The sequence below is a fragment of the Artemia sp. Qi Xiang Cuo genome, chromosome 3 (genome assembly GCF_049724085.1).
Source record: "Artemia sp. Qi Xiang Cuo chromosome 3, ASM4972408v1, whole genome shotgun sequence".
Lineage (NCBI taxonomy): Eukaryota > Metazoa > Arthropoda > Branchiopoda > Anostraca > Artemiidae > Artemia > Artemia sp. Qi Xiang Cuo.
Genome location: NC_142796.1, coordinates 91950907 through 91968767, shown reverse-complemented (window position 1 = coordinate 91968767; position 17861 = coordinate 91950907). Strand labels below are relative to the sequence as shown.

Here is a 17861-nt window from a genome sequence, read left to right as displayed (position 1 = left end):
TGATAGTTACCAGACGGTAAAGAGTAGTTGGACATTGCCGAGGGGTACAATGAGTTCATGTCCAAGAACACTGCCTTTGACTTTACACCGGTGCTTTGTCCGCTCGGATCGGTTGATAAGACACGGTCCCCATGAAAAACATACTCTCCCCGCATTGAACGCTCTACAAAAAGGTGTTGATCTATATCGGTGATTAGGCCTATTTCCTCCCTGCTAATTTTTAAAATTAAATCCATCACTAAATGGGGTGTAGAAAAATAATAACCTATATCTAACCCGAACTCTGAATAGATTTGGTCTGTGTTCTTACAGACTATATCCAACAGAGTTAGAACGTCACTGGCCAAGTACAGTCTACAATAATCCCACCCATTTTTACAATCCCCCTTGGACCACACCTTCTTGGCAAACTCATACTCCTCGGCTGTGCATTCACTGTTTGTCAGTGAATTGTAAAAAGCTTCAATTGGAGGTAGTTCCTCCTCACTTAAGCGTGCGCCAGAAAAGTAATAGTCGTATGCGTATATACCTTTGCAGGTCAACAGGTCATACATTTCACCGTCTAGAAAGTGCTGTTTAAGCAAGGGAAAGCTATCAAAATTGTCGCTTTTCTGCACTTGAATCAATTGACTCAATGCCTTGGGAAAAAAAACTAAAGGAATCTAAAAACCTGATTTTATTCCAACACGTATGCCCATTATCCACTGCCTGCTATTTCAGTTCGAGAAGCAGCAACTTTTCAGCCGATTTGGGAATGATGTTATAGATAAATGAACTATTTACCCATGGACAATCTACTACCCCTCCCTCCCTATGCATACGTACCAGTGCCGGTAAAATAAATTTTAAATCATAATTGGAATTATGAATAAAAACAGGGATAAAAAACTGTTGGCTAACATTTAAATTACACGATTGATGCGCTGCCCCCCTAAAATTACTACCCCCCCGAGGATATTTCCTGCCACAAGTGATTATGATCTCTGACTTTCCCCCTCCCCCCTCTTTTCCCTTTAGCCCCCTTATCCTCCTCTGCAAACTCCCCCTTACATACCCAACATATTTTTTGATTTTTAATCGCGAGACGATCCTCTGTGGACAACACCATTGGATAATGCGTATTTCTCAAACGAGAAATAGCACCATTAGCCGTGCCAATCAGTTTAGTCAGTGCCTTGACCATACACTCGTCTCCTCATCCAATGTTTCTACTATTTCTAACAACCGCATGGTGTTAGAACTATCTCTTTGCGCGTGGGCGTAGGACACTGCAATAGCCTGATGTTCTTTGACTCGATTTGGAAATTGGGGTCATTCACCTCCACCAGCTTAGCTTCACAGTCCAAAGATATTTTGTCGCACTGGAGAAGGGTGTTTTGGAAATTTTTGAATCGTAGAATGGCCCTATCCCCTGAAACCGTTTCCACTGTCTGATAGCCGTGGCGTCTACAATGCTTCATATGATCCCGTAGTTTTATATCACTACGGAATTGTGACAAGCATGTTGGACAGTATAAACGTTCCCCCTTATGCCTACCATCCCCCAGTACTCTACTACTGTTAGTGAGAGCTTTAAAATAATGAAGTGCACTTGATTCACTATGTGATATGTATAAAAACTACACACAGAGTTTAACAGACTCCGATGGCAGAACGAGGCTGTAGACTACAACCCTTTTACTCATCGAACAAGTCACATATTCAAATACAGTGTCATTCGGAACTACATTAGCAACGAAATTTAAATGAGCATTATATCTTTAAAACAAATCAATAGATCTTAGTGTTAATGGGTCTTTCCCCTCTAAGCATGAAAAATCCACAACTGGGAAAAGCGGACCCTTCCTTCACATGTATAGCCCAATTGTCTAAATTCGTCTTAGTAGCGTCCCGAGCTAGAGGCTCGAATGCTGATATGAGGAAAGCTTATCTGAAAAATATTTGATCTGTTTCAAAACAAATCTGCTGGACACCCTGACAACCCTCTAGATCTGGACTATAATTTAAAACTACTGCCTTTTCCCCACCCCCTCTTAAAATAATATCTTTCTTAAATTTACAAATATTTACACTTAAATTTTCAACAAAAAGAACTAGAGACCCACTACCATTTTCATTAAAGTTCTCGAGATGCGTTATAATTTGATCGACCCAATCCGATGAAAACACCCCCAAAATTTTCCAAATTTGAATAAACCAAACGCATCTCGGAATGTACATAATGATAATAAACTTCGCTTTTTCCCTCATTTAAATAAAAAACCTTTAAAACAATGGAAATCTTAATTGAATCCCTCCCCCACAATTGAATTTGATTCTCCAGAAGTGCACGAATTGTGTCTACATATGCATGCACAATTTCTACAGGGTCAAAAACAAAATTTCCCCCCATAAGTGTATTAAAAGGATCCCCAAACGTCACAGTGAAAACAACTATATTATTTAAAATTATATTCGACAATTGAAAATCGGGGAGAGTTGTACCCCCCACCCCGCTTGTATATTAACCCCTCCCCCAAGTTGTTAAACAAAATCTGAGCGAATGCTCCACATCAGTTGTTCGAAGTGGAGTCGTTAGGGTATCGGAGGCTGGAGGAGGAGGGTTCCCAGTTAATTCGTTTGTAAAATCGTCTAAAAGCTGCAAAGTATTCGGACTTAGCAAAGGTAAGTCCCCCTGTTCAACTGTGCTATTATCTAAATTAAAAAGAAAATCATCTAAAAACTCGTCAATGTTAAAAGGTACTTCAATGCTATTGTCCCATATTAAATTGTTGGGGGACTCCACTTTTGCTTCCTCTCCTTTTCCTACTGACGAGCAGGGGGGAGATGGCGATTATAGAACCAGGACAATCTACAAATGAAAAAATGGCTTATTTTTAAAGTGTTCAAATCATCCCTACAGTTAAAATTTGGATTAGTATTTAAAGTCAGCGCTGAGTAGTAGCAGCAGTATGCACATAATAACATTTGGTTAATACACTGGTCCCTCCACAACTATTAATATTCTGAAAGCTGTCAATTTTCAAAATACTATAAAATATTTAAGATCTAAAATACCTAATTTATATTTAAGGTGTTAATTTTATTTTCTTAAAAAAATAGCGCTTATTCAAAGTTTTAAAATCCACCCGGGTGTTTTTTTTTTTTTTATGATTAGAGACAATTTCAGTACTTACCAACGTGCGTCTTGGGCCGAGGGACGCGGCCCGGTCCCCACCGCGGCACTCAGTCTTGTAAATAAAGTACGCCCCAAGGTTAAATATTAGCTTAGACTGCCTAAGTCCAAGTTTATCTCTAATTACGGTCTACAGGTTCGGTGAACTCTTCATTAGCTCACAATTATTGTACAACTCATCTGTTCGATTTCCAAGCGTATTCTCTAGGAAATTGTACAATTAAATTCGAGAACCGTTAACTCAGTATATTGTCAACAATGTTTCCCCATCACTAAAATATTGGCAAGGGTTTGTAAGATTGAAAGCTATTTAAAAAATATCCTTGCGCAAATTACGGGGTCCATATGTGACAGATAGATAAATGGGAATAATCCCTCATTTCCTTTTCTCTAAACTATGTGATATTCAATTGTGGAAAATAGGGGATTTTGAGTTACAAATGGTGAGCATTAATTTACTTGAAATTACCCAAGAAAAATATTCGCTTATGAGATAACGGCGAAGAGAGAGTGGGAATGCATAGAAAATAGAAAATATTAGAAAAGAGTGGTTTCTTTGCAAAAAAAATTACATTTAGATATCTCCGAGGGAGGGGGGAGCAGAGAAAACAATGGTTGGGGGTGAGGGGTTAATATCCTGCTGCGATAAGTTATATTGGGAATTGAAAAAGAAAAACACATTGGAAGAAATAGAAAGGTAGGAAAAAATGCTTACATTTGAATAATCCGTCTGATCTTGGGTGCCCGAAGGACCAGGTAGTGCGTGTTGGAGGGTGGACGGGGCGGCGTCGCAATGTTCTTGTGCAGATTGGACTGCGATGTTATGGGATTGCATAGATGAGCCGGCAGGTTTCACCATATTATAAGAAGCCGCCCATTCTCTTTTCGGTTTTTGACCGTACTGTATGGGGGTTGGCACTGATGGGACTGCCTCACCCTCTCTGGCTTTCTTGGAAGGAGGGGGCACGCATTCTTCATAATTGGCCTTAAAAAGAAGAGAAAAAATTAGTAACAAAATAATTTGCCCCTTTTTTTTTACAGAAAGAAAGTTAGTACCCTCATCCATGTAATTTATCTCTTTTCAGTAAAGCAAAAAGTAAAAATTTCGTGAGAAATATATTTTGCATAGAAATCAAACGTTTTTATTAGACAATCATTAGTCTATATCCAGAGGACAGGAATCATTGTTTCTACTTTTACCATTTAGATATATATAAAATTTTTAGGTTTATATGCTTCAAAATAGATCGTTAACCCATCGACCTGTAGGACAATATTATGCAAACATAGGTTAAAATACTGTTCAATTTATATATAACATTAGCTACATGCAACTCTCAAAGACTTTTCTAGTCCTGCACTGTTTGTTTTCATTTTACACTGATGGCGGTAGAATTGAAGGCATTGCCCGCCTCCAGCACATAATTTACTTACAACGTAGCTGTTAGAAGCAATGTATTGCCCCCTCCCCCCTTTCACATAATGTTCTAAATATATTGTTAAACTTAATTTGAAAATAATCTCTTTCACCGGCTCTCTGACAAATACAAGGCCCTTACTTTTAATGCAAAGAAATAGTTTGTTTTCATTTTACACTGATGGCGGTAGAATTGAAGGCATTGCCCTCCCCCATTACAGAATTTACTTACAACGAAGCTGTTAGAAGCAATGTATTGCCCCCGCCCCCTTTCACATAATGTTCTGAATATATTGTTAAACTTAATTTGAAAATAACTCTCTTTCACCGGCTCTCTGACAAATACAAGGCCCTTACTTTTAATGCAAAGAAATAGTTTGTTTTCATTTTACACTGATGGCGGTAGAATTGAAGGCATTGCCCTCCCCCATTACATAATTTACTTACAACGAAGCTGTGAGAAGCCATGTATTGCCCCCTCCCCCTTTCACATAATGTTCTAAATATATTGTTAAACTTAATTTGAAAATAATCTCTTTCACCGGCTCTCTGACAAATACAAGGTTACGAAACTACAAGCTTAATATACAGCAATCTCTTTTTGCTTAAAACTGTTTTAGTTTGACAGCCAAAACAAAACCCTTTGACCAGACCGATAGCGTGAACACACCGGAAAAAGGGTGACAGCTAATTATAGGCCTCACATTGGAGTCTTGTGTCAAATCAGAGCGAGCTAATAACAACAGAGCGTTGGATGTCTCAGTTATAGAAAAGATTACAATTGAGAAAAGACAAACTTTAACGAAAAGAGATTTATTTCTTTTTGCGAGAATTTGGGATTGTAAAACAAGGGTGGGGGGGGGGTTAGGTTTCGAGGGTAAAAGAATATATTTTATGTTTTCCATTGATTATAATGATGTTTGTATGGTTTGGGGGGGGGGTTAGGTTTCGAGGGTAAAAGAATATATTTTATGTTTTCCATTGATTTTAATGATGTTTGTATGGTTTGGGGGGGGATTTGGGGTAAAGGAATATATTTACGTTTTAGCTGAATATACTGGAGGATGTCCAAGGAAAATTCGTTTGAAAATAAAAAATTTACTTACATTGAAAATTAAAGTTGACATGGCTTCTAATTCATCAAATTTATCCATTGTTGTTTCAATTTTGTCACAATACTTTCTGATAATTGAATTACATTGCATGCCCGTTATATACGAAATATCACGGTCGATTTGTTTTGTAAGGGGTAAAACCATATGTAACAAGCCCTCTGATTGGTTGAGAAGGGGTATTTAACCGACTCGCTGATTGGCTGAGAAGGAAACACGTGATCTAACTGTTTCCGGGAAACTCATAACATTGCCTAGAGCAACAACAACAAATACTATTTCTGGACCATAACATTCACAATCGATTACGCAATCAAGTTCTCGGAAATTCACTTCCCCCTCGAGTCCTAGATCAATAACATTGTTCCTGTTAGAATTCAATGCGCATGTGCAACCTTCGTTCCGGAGTTATTACACATAGAAACATCAAATAAATCGACCTTGGAAAAAGAGGTCATTGACCGATTACGCAAATCATTCTCCCTAGGGACTCTATGCCCATATAAGGTGTGCTGTCAGTATTCTATACCCATATTTGGTGTGCTGTCTTGAGTAACACCCCCCATTCTACTTTCATATACGTAGGAATTTCTGTTCGTTTTAAGTTTTAATGTTGCTCCTTACTTTCAGTTGAAAAAACTCGTTGTTTTATTTAATTAAAAAAAGAAAGAAAGAAATATGCCATTTAAAGTAGATAGCACCTTGTCATAGCCGAATCCATAGAGCAGTGCCCAAAAATCGTGGGAACTGAGATTCCATTCCGACTAGGAAGAGCTAGGCTAATACACCATAGATAATATAATTGTACAGAGGCAGTAGATAGTTCTTTTATTTTGGCATATTGTCCAATATTTTTTAGTTAGAATAATGTTTTTTAAATGACGTAAAAAAAACAAACGGAGAAAATATGTGTCTTAATGTAGATAGTTCTTTTATTTTGACACAATACCCAACAAAGTTTAGTTAGACTAAATGCTTTTAAATCTTTTTTTGAAAATAAAACATGTCCCTTAAAGTAGCTGGATCTTTTATCTTGGCATAATACCCAATGTTTTAGTTAGACTAATATTCTTTAATTTACATTAAAAAAAACTTCAACAAAATATGCCCCTTAAAGTAGCTAGTTCTTTTATTTCGGCATAACACCCAATATTTTTAAGCTAGACTAATGCTCTTTAAATTCCATAAAAAAATATTCCCCTTCAAATTACATAGTAAAGCATGTCCTTTAAAGTAGATAATTTTTTCATTTCAGCATAATAACCGATATATTTTAGTTAGATTAAATGCTCTTTGAATCATATTAAAAATATATGTATATTTACTTCTTAAAGGTACAGGTACTTCATATGGGAAAACCACAGTTCTGATGTGAACATAATAAAATTTTTGTGCCTTTATCAGTGACCAAACAGAATGGAGGGCAAAAAAATCCTACTCTTGTCCCTTTTCCTCCCAAAGCTATCCGAACGAAACTCTGAGATAACCATTTGGATTATCATAATGCCTTTCTTATTGCAAAAAAAAAAATTTTCTGGCGTTTTTAAGAGCTTTAATTAATTGAATTGATTTGCTTCATAACAAAGTGACCTATTATTATGGAGGGATTGTTGATCTTCCTTTAGGGAGGGGAATGGTGGGATACTGAATGGAGTACGTTTTCATGGCCAAACTTTTGTCCGGGTGTGATTGTATCAAAATACGGGTCCTAGAAAATCGGCAGAGAGCTTATTCGAACAAAATTAAAAGCTTAAGTAACTTTTTAAGCGTAAAGCTCTGAGTACATTCAGTATTTATGAGCAAATACGGATACTTCATGGTCGTGCTTAAATGACTCATGAGCAGCCAAGCCATAATGAGTGAGGGTAGCACCTTTGTGATATCCTCTCTTTAAGGGACTAATATATCGGAAGAAGGCCAGGGGATTTGGAATCTTTTTAATTTAAAAATTTGTTCCCACATCCAAACTCAATAATCCCGTGGTAATCCATATCCAAAAAATCCGCAACTCAAATAAAATTATCAAATTTGGAAAACCATTATTTTCGTTGGGGGTTGTTTTTTGTGGGAGGGTGTTTTATGGAGGATCATTTTCTGGAGGAAGGTCAACGCTTAAACCGAACCAACTAGTCTGACAAAAGTGATATCGACAAAACCTGAAATTGTGCTTGAGTGACATTGGTTCCCTTGGTCCATGCCCTCAACATTTCGTTCTAGATCCACCAGTGAGGTCAATTGTGGATGAAGGCATCCACCTCAGCGTTTCAGCGCTGCTTCCTCAGCGTTTTTGTAACGAAGGTTGGTTTGCTTTGGAAAAAATACTAAATTTGTCCCCTTTTAATAGAAGCTACTTGCAATGTTTAATTTCTTTAAACACGTTACAGTGGTCGTTTACCTTAAGGCTTCAGCCACTAAAGCGAAAACGGAAAACTGTTTACCTCCTCTGACTTCAGAAACCACCAGACTCGGATTCTAAAAGTACTCTGGAAAAACATCAGAATCAGGTATTAACATCAAGTGATAGTTTTCTAATTATGAATATGGAGGGAGAGTTCTGGACACTTTTATATAAGGTCAGATTAAATAGTTTTTAAGCAGCTATGGGATTGAAGCTTCGAAGTAGGGGCAAGAATATATTTTCTTCGGGTATCTGTTTTTTTTTCTTTTGAGAACTTCGCGATCCCTGACGACTTTCAAGATATCCTGGGATTCTGATGGCAACCCAATGAATTGATCTTGGGCCTTTGGATGTGTACTTTATTGCAGCGTGGAGTAATTTATTTTCCTTTCACAACTACTTGAGACTAAAGAAACGTCAAATCTGCAATAACCGTGGCTGATTCCGAAAAGGCGGAGGCGGCAGCTGAAGAGTGTATTACCAAAAGGATTTCCTCTTTTGAGTATTGCGCTATTCAGCTATTCTAATCATTTTGTTTGTGAAAGCAGCAGAGCATGAACTTGTATATTTATGTTTCGGTTTTCCTATCACTTGGCCCGTTGCTGTCAGACGTGAGTAAATTTGATTTTCTGAGACCAGTATGGGACAATTTGCGTTTTTGAAAGGTTGGTGTTCAAAGTATGTGGGCTCCCATTTCAAATAGGAGAAACATTAAAAAGTATGAAGAAAAAACAAAGATATATACAAAATAAACAAATACATCATCTGATAATAAGTATTATTTTAGGTTAAACTAATAATTTGGAAAGCTTTGGGTAAATTGAAAGCAAATTTAGTAAGTATTTAAAACATAATATATAAAAAAGTAGTCTTCTAACACAGTTGTAGTTCTACCTCGATGTAACGTAATTTTAGACAAAATGGGCTAATTTAAAAGCCTTTCATCCTTCTATTCAGATTTATAAATTGTTTTGGAAATTTTGGAATTGTTTGTTCCAAAACAATCATTGCCGTGTGTTGTAGTTTGACCATGACCAAGAAAAAAAATGAATAGATTAAAAGTGGGAGATGCCAATTCCGTGAAATTTTCAAAGGATTAGAACTCAGCAAATACATTTTAGCCCTAAGAAGCGAGAAGCATTTTCTCGCTTCAAATTTGAATTTTCAACTGATTGGTATAAAAATTATGACAAATATAATTTCCAACCCTATTAAACTGTATGTGAGCCGAATCGTGTTCAGGTTTTTATTTCTGGAAGGGTTGGTTGCAAAAAAAACTTTTAAAAATGCATCAAAAGTTTGTTTATATTCATTTTTATTTACGTTTTCGAGTCGGACAAACATTTTGGGGGGGGGGGGGGGGTCAAACTTCCCAGTTCTTCTCCCCCTGGATACAGCCTTGATGTCAGCCCTGGAAAGTGAACATGACATTTTAGTTTCTGATTGCTTATAGATTTCCATACAATTTCTTCAGAAACAATGGCCTCTACCATACTAAGTATTGAAGGTTCTTCCCAACGGAGAGAAAGTAAATCCAAAAACAATCAGATATATACTGGGTGAAGTTCTAGAGTTCTAGGGATCTCTTTGCTATCTAAGAAAGAATTTGAGTTGAAGGAAAAAAACTGTTGGGAATGAATTCAGAAAACAAATTAAGCCCCAAATACATGCTTTCCAGCTCTTAACTATTCTCTTTCCCTATTTCTAAGGCTTGAAAACTCGGTGCAATAGTAACTGAAAACTTAAAACACCAAAATTTTAATATCAATAGATACATAAAAATCGTAATCTAGATACATCAAATATTTAGATTTTTATGTCGATTCGAAATACATAAAATTCATTAAGTTTATTGCTACCCTTCAAAGCTAGGAGCTTGAGAAAATTTTTATGATTTTGAAAAAGAGGGAAAACCAACGAAAAACGAAGGAATCTTAATGGAGATCGCATCATCAGGGTATGTATATTAGAGAACCTTATTATGGAGGTTTCAATCTCCCATCTCTAAAAGTCTGAAATTTTGTATCTCTTACCAGAAGAAAGATCACCAAGTTTATTTGATTTTTTTTTAGCATTTTTTTTTCTCTATTTTCACAAGGGATGGTCTTATCGAACCAATCATCCTAGAAGATTGGGAGGGGGCTCATCATAAAAGAAGCAAAAAGTTCTAGTGCCCTTTTTAATTGACCGAAAATATTGGAGGACAACCAGCCCTTTTTCTCTCGAAGTAATCTGATAAAATTTTGAGATAGCTACCTTTCTCAATATAGTTGAAAGGTCCAGTAACTATGCCTCTGGAGATGGCATGATCTCCAAGAGATTCTTGGTAAATAGCTATAAATTATTAAATATGTTTACATACAATATTTGCTATTGACATATATATATATATATATATATATATATATATATATATATATATATATATATATATATATATATATATATATATATATATATATATATATATATATATATATATATATATATATATATATATATATATATGTATATATATATATGTATATATAAATATATATATATATATATATATATATATATATATATATATATATATATATATATATATATATATATATATATATATATATATATATATATATATATATATATATATATATATATATATATATATATATATATATATATATATATACAGAAGGATATATATTAATTTTTTTTTTTGGGGGGGGGGATATGTGTTTCTACGGGGATGATTTTCCTTGGGGAGGGAAGATTCCAGGGATGAACTTCCCGGAAGAAATTTTATACGGAGGGAATTTGCCGATACTTCTTTGTATAATTCTTTTTATTTGTCCTACTTTTGGCAACTCAATTTTACATGTGGAAATATTGCAGGAAATTGTCTAGGACAAATTGTTAGTGGGCTTGGTTCGTTCGGATGGATATATCCATGGGGGGGGGGATAACCCACAGGAGAAATTCATTATTTTGGCATTTTCTTCAGGAGAAATTTTCATGGGGGATTTCGTGGGAAAACTTTCCATTGGGGAAGGATTTTCGTGATCAAATTTTTCAGGGAGGGGGACTCATGATAGCTTCCTACTGATATGGAACCTTCCCTTCACCACTTATGATTCTAAGTGCTCGTTTTGGACATTTTCATTCTTATAAATATGCTCTGAAGAAAGACCAAAATGCCTCACTGGACAGGCAAACTCCAATATTGGCCGAATAAAAAAAAACACAATAAAGTTGGAGAAGATCCTTAGGGAGGCAAGAAAATTTTAACAAAAGTTTTAGAAGGGAAACCGAAAGGGAAGGTTATTATAGGATGTTTTGAACATGGGCATCCCACTTCAAGTCATCAGTTATTGTCATCCCAAGTAGTTTAATGCATGTGACAGATATTTGAGGAGAATGGGGCTTGTGAAAACAGGGGGTGACTTTAAAAAATTAACTGCCATGACTGAGGATTTATTATAGTTAACTTTCATCTTCGACAAAGAAGCCTCCAGCGTGACATCGTTAAGTAATGTCATTATTGAGCTTTTAATATTTCGTTGACAAACCTCAAGTGCAGACAGGTCGTCCATATGCTTCCATCGCTCTGTGTGGTCAGTCATGAGGCTATTAATCTTTATAAGAAATAAAATGGGACCCATCAGAGCTCCCTGGGGCACTCCACAGAAGATAGGAAGGGGATCAAAATAAACATTTTTATATTTAACCACTTTAAAACTATTTGTTAAAAAGGAGGCAACAATTTTGACTAGAAAGGGACTCACTTGAAAATCTGTCAGCAGTTTATTTAAGAGGATATTGTGGTCAATTAGGTCGAGCGGTTTCTGGAGATAAATTAATAAAAGATTCAACCCAGTATCGGGGTTTTCAACGTTTTAAGAATGGTGTCAAGAAGACTAACAAGATTTGAACCTAACAAACTTTGAAACTCGATCATGTTGTTTCTTCCTTTTCGATCAAACAAGCCACTGTACTTCTGATATTGAGTTTCATCTAAAAAAATTAAGAAAAAATATTCTGCCGGTGTTGATTTAATATCTGCTAAACACTTTTAACATTGTAGTAGTCTTTTTTTGTAGCACCTTTTGTTACTTTTTCAAATGTCCATTTCTTCTGGTATTGTGCCTCAACAGTTTTTTATTGGCCAGATTACGCCTATACCGAAAAAAGGGAAAAACGACCTCGAAGATTGTCGATCGTATTGGCCTATAACTGTCTCAAGCACCACTTTTAAAATATTTGAGTCTATTCTTAGAGATATTCTTGTATTCTTAGAGATATTTCTCAAAAGTCTTCTGTGCCTGCGCATTAGTTCGGTTTTCAGATAGAATTTAGTCACGAGCATGCTTTTTTTTCCCTTTTTAATGTTCTTGCAGATGTGGAAGGTTCCGGGGAGTTTATTGTTCTATGTGCACTGGACATTGCCAGGGTATTTGATTCGTGTATTTTTGCCCAGATTTTGGTAGAAGCTCTAAAGAGAGGGGTTGACTTCTCAGTTATAAGGTGTTTTCGATACTTGTATAAACATCTTCGTGCCAAAATGAAGCGCGGTTCAGAGCTTTTTAATATGCTAAAGGGCGTTAGACAAGGAGGTCTCACTTCCCCCGTTCTTTTTAATAATTTAGTCATTTCAACCCAAAGTTCTATTGAGTCCATCTGTATTTACGGGGGTTTAGACGTCTCTTTACTTACGTATGCTGATGATATCCTAAATCTGAGTCGAACTTTCTCTGGTTGTGAGAGCACTTTCTCGAAGTTAAAACTAGAATATCAGCAGCTTGGTTTAAGTTTTATGTGGATAAAACTGTAGCTGTCGGTTTCAACCTCAAAAGATACTCTGATAAATCCCTCCAATTAACTGAAACTTGTATCTCCCTCTCTAAAAGCCTTATTTACCTAGGAATGCCCATTGAAAATTCAATGAAGGAGACTATTAAGCTTGCCATTCGAAATCTTGAAAAAAAGACAAGGTTAGCTTATGCTTAACTTGTCTCTAATGTTACACACCTTAGTCGTTTCTATCTTTCTAAACTTTATAACAGTCTAACTGTGCCTCATCTTCTTGCTCTGTCTCCTATTTGGCAATTTTTTCCTGCTTTAAAAAAAAAACTTGTTCATCGGATTTATTTTAAATTTGCTAAATTCCTTTTGCATATGCCCCTTTGGACTAGTACATCTTTTTTTGTCCCAAAAATTTAAGTTCATTTTCCCTTCGACAATTATTGATAAAAGAGTAAAAGACTTTAAATCTTCCGCCAGTAAACTAAATAATGATTGGTCATCTTTGTTTTTATGAGTTTTTTTTATGTCTTTTGATTTATGTCTTATCTTGTGATTATGATATATGATTTGTGATTATGTCTATGATTATTATGATTAAACTACTTATTTTTAAACTACGTATAAACTACTTATTTTTGTTCAGTGTATAAGTTTTCTTGTCTTTTTTCATTTGTTTCTCTTATGTACTCTGTCATTTAGAGGACTTGTACCCTTTTTTGTTTTGACAGGTTATAAATAAATTGAATTGAATTGAAAGTGTGAGGTAGATGACTCCTTCAGGTTTCCAAATTGTTGTAAGTCAATAAGTTCAAAAAATCTCTGCCTTTAACAAATTAGCTATGAAACCCTCATACATTTTTGAAAAAACTGGGGTTAAGGTGATTGGTCGAACTCCAGTAAAATCGTTCACGCCTCCCTTCTTTTGGATTGGAGTAATATAGCCCAGCTTCCAACACAACGGGTAACATCCAAAAATATTTGAATTAATTTTTTCAAAGGAATTCCAACAATTTCAAAACCTTAAAAAAGAAAACCAAAATAATGAAGCTTAGTAGAAATCCCTATTAGAAATTGTACTTTTCAAAATATTTTTGAATAGATTCAGTATCAAAAGACATTAATTGCCTGAGGAAAAAAAACTGGTATAGCGATTATGATTGGGTTTTAGATCTACCTTACTTTTGAAAATAAAAATATGGACTAGTTAAGATGATAGTCAATACCTTCCATACTTTTGAAAAGCAAAAACCTGGACTATATAAATTGTTGGAAGAAAATAAGTTTTTGTCCCACCTCCTGAACAATTAAAAGAAACAAAAGTGGTAGTCAATGCTTTTGAAAATCAAAAACCTGGACTAGATAAATCGTTGGAAAAAAAGTTTTTGTCCCACGACCTGAAAAATTAACAGAAACAGAGGTTGTGCAACATGTCTTACATAATGACTAAAGACAAGCCGAGGCAGAAGTTAAAGGTCCAATAAAAAATGTAGTTTTACAAAGGCACCATTTCTAATTCAAGGTCTATTTGGATGTCGTGACATCAAGAAAAGGCTCAAATTGTCTGCGTTTAGGAGATCTGCCGGGTGAATTTGTCTTAATTCTACCGGGGGAATTTGCTTAATTAGCTTCAGATACCGCCAGTTCTGCCGTGAGAATTTTATGGGCTACCTACCGGCTGCGCCGGTTCTGCCGGGGAATTTTTCTTAAGCTAAGTTGTAAGCTAAGTAAGCTATAAAAATAATAAGAAAATCAAAAGGTTCCGTCGGGAAATTTTTCTTAAGGTAAGTTCTGCCAGGGAATTTTACGATCGCATCATCTGAGCCGTTATAGCTTATCTCGTGCCGTTAAGAGCTACACCGACTTCAATGGGGGGGGGGGTGGATAAATGGGTGACCGCGCCACTCGATGAACGCGAGAAAAGAAAATGCGTAACTATAGTACATGAGGAATTTTCCAGCTATCAATCCAGGAGTGCAGCCTCGCTTCCTTGAATTATCTCCTTGTCAATTACCTCTAATTTTATGTAGAAATCAGATTCCTGGGAGCGTTAACAATGGAGTACAATTGAATTAGTTATCTACTGTGCGGTGGTAGATACAGACACATAAATAAAAACAACACAAATAGAAAAGTAATAGTTTTATTGAGACCTACATTTTAGGTGTACAACAGTGTTTCACTTCAATAGACGACAAATAGAGGCAGATATAATAATGATCAAATCTCTACAATGACTGCATAATGATAATTCTGACAAATGAAATGCCCAATAATAGTTCTGACAAACGAATGCCCTCATCATAATGCCCTCCATAATAATAATACTAATAATGACTGAATGGCAATTGCCTGAATGCCCCGAAAAACAATTTTCTTCACTATATCAAACTAGTCCTGAGTTTGCGCCCTGTGTGATATTTCACGATTGGCCCAACTGTTGTGGAGTAGTCACTACCCTATAATTATTTTTGCACTTACTTCCTCATGCCGAATGTCCATTTAATAGTTCATGTTCAATATATTTGAGAATTAGGCCTTCATACTGCACTTATAAGTTAAACTTCATGTGAACAATGTATCTAGTAATTTTTTTATTACCAAACATCTTCGCGAAATTCAAAACCGTCTCCCGATTAGCTTCGATTTGGCTGAGACTAAAATGCAGTTTTACTTTTGCTGATTAAGAACTTTTCTTTTTGAAGCGGGATTTAAACTTAATTAGGGGAAGTTTAATTTATGTCGGAATTATCCTTAGAAGGAAAGAATTTTTTTTGTATATTAAAACATTTTCACTTGGTTTGTTCGTTATGTAATTCTGATAATAAGTCATCGAAGTTGTTTTTTCAAAACTATTTCTTATCAAAATTATTATAATGTGACAAGTGTCAATTCATACCTATTTCATCACCTTACGTGTCTCTTAGCGTACTCACTCCTTCTGTTGTAAATTATGGTCCTTCACTCCTTTCGTCTTGGCAAACAATTTTAAAACACTTACAATATAGTTTCTTCACTGAACAGTTCGAGCAGGGTTATGTTCATCTTGGACGAAACGTTTCTCTAATTGTCAAACGGGAAATGGTACTCCCGGGTACAGGTGTGTAGAATTTCAATATCAGAGTTCATTCTCACCTGCTGTTTTTGGATAGTTCATAAGGTGCCATATAGTTATGGGGTTGAACACTGGGACTGTTGGGACTTGGGACTTGATCTATTATCAACGCAGTCCAGATTGGGTTGATTTTCTTCTCAGCATATCGTTCTTGGGATATTTTAAAGCACATAGAGAATGTTTTTCTCGTATAAAATTTTCGTTTGTGCACTTAGAGATTATAGTTCTCTTATCAAATTGTTCGTGCATGGCTTTCATCTATTAGCTTTTGTGGTGATTCCTTGGTTAATCACAGGGGAATTGATGTTTGGATTTAGAATGGGTTGGCATCAAACTTTAGTGACTTCTTCAACGTATCGTCTTTAACTTTTAGGAGGTGTACATTGTAACTGAGGGGTTACTCACTGGGGTTAATCTTGGTTTCTGTAATTCAGTGGTTGGTTTCCAGGTCCATTTTTCAGAAATTATCTCGTAACATTTATGGAATACAGAGTTAGGAACTTTTCGCATTTGATAGAGGTGATAGGATGGATTCTGAGAAATGGTCAAAAGAGATTCGACGCGTGAATCTGCAACACATAAATAATTTTTGGGTTCATCAAATATCATAACTATACAGTCATATGGTATATGGGTCCATAAGGATTATCAAGGGTGATATTTATGTACTTATATCTTGTACTGGTCGATGGGGTTCTCTGGAAGTAGAAGGTTTATTCTCTAAGTCCTCGCTTTGAGTTTTCAACTCGAATGATTTGAAAGATTCTTGAGAACTTTGAGAGGAATCAAAAGTTTTTGCGGGGTTCCTCCACTGATGAAATGCCATGTCTTCGGGGGGATGAGGCATTTTTTGCACTAGTGTTTCCCTCCATTAAGTCCATTGTTTGGGCTTGACCTGGAATACAGCTATATCATTATATTATCCTTCCTGGGCGTCCTTGGGAGTTTGACTCCAAGGCAACCTACTTTGCCTTGTTTTTATGTGAAAATTTATTAAATCCATAGCTTCTCGCAGATTTGTTTTAATTGAATCTTTGGGAGGAGTGATCTTTAAAATAATACCTCGAGTTTCTAAAGCTCTGTTCAATTCCTCCTGCAATGACAGGGTCCTCTCTATTGGTGTTGCAGGGGAAACCCTATCGTCTGAAAATCTTTTGGGGGGACAAGGGGTCGAAATTCTATCAGGAAAAAAACTGGTTTTTCTGAGATATCCTATAATCTAATTCTCCTGCGCTCTCCGATGATGAACTTTTTGGGCTTTTTGGCGTTTTATTCTCACTGGTATTAGGGATTTTCTTTTAAGAAGAACTAGATTTTTCATAGCTAAAAATTCTTCAAAGTTTTCCTCATCACTATCATTCTCGAAATAATCTTGTTTGAAATTAAAGTGTTTTAGCTCTACCAATCTTGATTTAGGGCGCTCGTTTTCTGCATCTGACGAATCGGTAGACGAGGGACACGATACCCATCTTTCTGGAAATTTTGCTTTTTTTATTCAGGTAACATTTGCCTTGTAAGTTCTTCCACTATCGGGGTTCACCATTTTAAAAGTATAATCGTTATCGTACTTTTTGACTATTCTGTACGGTCCAGAATATTTACTGAAAAGTTTCTTGCCTTCCGCTTTTGCATCATTTTTTAAGATAAATGCACTCTCCTATCTCTTATCCTACCGACCGCTCCAGTTCTTCCGGGGATATTCTTTTTACCGCCCCAAATGTAATGTTAAGGGTTTTAATATTTAGTGTTAAGGGGCTTAATCTGTATACCCATCGTGCTAACTGCGCTGTCAAAGCTGTGAACTTACATCTTATAAGTTTTCCAATAGTGCCACTTATAGCGTTAAAGATTGTGCAATC

At 35.8% G+C, this 17861-nt stretch overlaps 1 pseudogene across 1 annotated transcript in view; it reads left to right on the top strand.

Moving 5' to 3' along the window:
- The first annotated feature begins 8656 nt into the window (after positions 1–8656).
- Positions 8657–17861, top strand: part of LOC148954745 (uncharacterized) — a 48637-nt pseudogene continuing 39432 nt past the window's right edge. Inside the window, exon 1 of the transcript XR_016141527.1 lies at positions 8657–8713. The product of XR_016141527.1 is annotated as an uncharacterized LOC148954745 (transcript). The remainder of the gene's footprint in view (positions 8714–17861) is intronic.